The sequence below is a fragment of the Oncorhynchus kisutch genome, unplaced genomic scaffold (genome assembly GCF_002021735.2).
Source record: "Oncorhynchus kisutch isolate 150728-3 unplaced genomic scaffold, Okis_V2 scaffold1911, whole genome shotgun sequence".
NCBI lineage: Eukaryota > Metazoa > Chordata > Actinopteri > Salmoniformes > Salmonidae > Oncorhynchus > Oncorhynchus kisutch.
In genome coordinates this window covers 1-2,500 of record NW_022263856.1, presented here as the reverse complement: position 1 = coordinate 2,500, position 2,500 = coordinate 1, and the positions used below count along the sequence as shown (strand labels likewise).

The following is a 2,500-nucleotide window of genomic DNA, read 5'->3' as shown; positions in this document are numbered from 1 at the left end:
TGTTTTACTGTAGGGGAGAAGAGGGGAGACATTATGAATCACGATGAGGTTGTTTTACTGTAGGGGAGAAGAGGGGGAGACATTATGAATCATGATGACGTTGTTTTACTGTAGGGGAGAAGAGGGGGAGACATTATGATCATGATGAGGTTGTTTTACTGTAGGGGAGAAGAGGGGGAGACATTATGAATCATGATGAGGTTGTTTTACTGTAGGGGAGAAGAGGGGGAGACATTATGAATCATGATGAGGTTGTTTTACTGTAGGGGAGAAGAGGGGGAGACATTATGAATCACGATGAGGTTGTTTTACTGTAACATGGATTGACAGGTTGAGGAGAGGTGTAACAGGAGAGGAGACACTATATACCCAAAGAGGAGGAGAGAGAAATGAAAGGTTATGAACTGAAGGGAGTTTGGCTCATATTAATATCATAGTCATATCTGTGTCCAACACCCCCCCCCCCCGAGACACACTCTCTCCCTCTCTCTCTCTTACCCAGGTCCGTCCGGCTGTGTGATCTTCAGGGAGGCGGGGTTTCTGATCAGCCTATCGAGCGCTGAGACCACGTTGGCGAATCGTGGACGAGCAGCTCTCTCTTTCTGCCAACAGTCCAACATGAGGGAGTGGAGAGAGGAGGGACACTCCGGTGGGGGGGCAGACGGTAGTCCTGTTCTATAGCATTGATCACCTGGTGGGGGGGGGTCAGTGTTAGGTAGGGAGAGGAGATGAGAGACACTCTGGTGGGGGGGGGGGTCAGTGTTAGGTAGGGAGTGGAGAGAGGAGGGACACTCTGGTGGGGGGGGGGCAGACAGTAGTCCTGTTCTATAGCATTGATCACCTGGTGGGGGGGGGGTCAGTGTTAGGTAGGGAGTGGGACACTAGGGGGGGGGGGGTCAGTGTTAGGTAGGGAGTGGGATACTAGTGTGGGGGGGGGGGGGGTCAGTGTTAGGTAGGGAGTGGGACACTAGTGGGGGGGTCAGTGGTAGGTAGGGAGTGGACCACTAGTGGGGGGGGGTAAGTGTTAGGTAGGGAGTGGGACACTAGTGGGGGTCAGTGTTAGGAGGGAGTGGACCACTAGTGGGGGGGGGGTCAGTGTTAGGTAGGGAGAGGGACACTAGGGGGGGTCAGTGTTAGGTAGGGAGTGGGACACTAGTGGGGGGGGGGTCAGTGTTAGGTAGGAGAGGGACACTAGTGGGGGGGGTCAGTGTTAGGTAGGGAGTGGGACACTAGTGGGGGGGTCAGTGTTAGGTAGGGAGAGGGACACTAGTGGGGGGGGTCAGTGTTAGGTAGGGAGTGGGACACTAGTGGGGGGGGGGGGTCAGTGTTAGGTAGGGAGAGGGACACTAGTGGGGGGGGTCAGTGTTAGGTAGGGAGAGGGACACTAGTGGGGGGGGTCAGTGTTAGGTAGGGAGTGGAACACTAGTGGGGGGGCAGGTTAGGTAGGGAGTGGAACACTAGTGGGGGGGTCAGTGTTAGGTAGGGAGTGGACCACTAGTGGGGGGTCAGTGTTAGGTAGGGAGTGGAACACTAGTGGGGGGGTCCAGTGTTCGGTAGGGAGATGGGACAACTAGTGGGGGGGTCCAGTGTAGGTAGGGAGTGGAACACTAGTGGGGGGGTCAGTGTTAGGTAGGGAGTGGAACATAGTGGGGGGGTCAGTGTTAGGTAGGGAGTGGAACACTAGTGGGGGGGTCAGTGTAGGTAGGGAGTGGAACACTAGTGGGGGGTCAGTGTTTAGGTAGGGAGTGGGACATAGTGGGGGGGTCAGTGTAGGTAGGGAGTGGAACACTAGTGGGGGGTCAGTGTTAGGTAGGGAGTGGAAACACTAGTGGGGGGGTCAGTGTTAGGTAGGGAGTGAACACTAGTGGGGGGGTCAGGTTAGGTAGGGAGTGGAACACTAGTGGGGGGGTCAGTGTTAGGTAGGGAGTGGAACACTAGTGGGGGGGGATCAGTGTTAGGTAGGGAGTGGAACACTATGGGGGGTCAGTGTTAGGTAAGGGAGTGGAACACTAGTGGGGGGGTCAGTGTTAGGGTAGGGAGTGGAACACTAGTGGGGGGGTCAGTGTTAGGTAGGGAGTGGAAACACTAGTGGGGGGTCAGTGTTAGGTAGGAGTGGAACACTAGTGGGGGGGGGGATCAGTGTTAGGTAGGGAGTGGAACACTAGTGGGGGGGTCAGTGTTAGGTAGGGAGTGGAACACTAGTGGGGGGGTCAGTGTTAGGTAGGGAGTGGAACACTAGTGGGGGGGTTAGTGTTAGGTAGGGAGTGGAACACTAGTGGGGGGGTCAGTGTTAGGTAGGGAGTGAAACACTAGTGGGGGGGTCAGTGTTAGGTAGGGAGTGGAACACTAGTGGGGGGGTCAGTGTTAGGTAGGGAGTGAAACACTAGTGGGGGGTCAGTGTTAGGTAGGGAGTGGAACACTAGTGGGGGGGGGGGATCAGTGTTAGGTAGGGAGTGAAACACTAGTGGGGGGTCAGTGTTAGGTAGGGAGTGGGACACTA

The 2,500-nt window shown here is 55.6% G+C and overlaps 1 long non-coding RNA gene across 1 annotated transcript in view; it reads right to left on the bottom strand.

Annotated features, from left to right (window-relative positions):
• Positions 1 to 705, bottom strand: part of LOC116368401 (uncharacterized) — a 5,338-nt gene extending 4,633 nt beyond the window's left edge. Inside the window, exon 1 of the long non-coding RNA XR_004208502.1 lies at positions 499 to 705. This is a non-coding gene — a long non-coding RNA (uncharacterized LOC116368401). The remainder of the gene's footprint in view (positions 1 to 498) is intronic.
• Between the last annotated feature and the right edge of the window lie 1,795 nt (positions 706 to 2,500).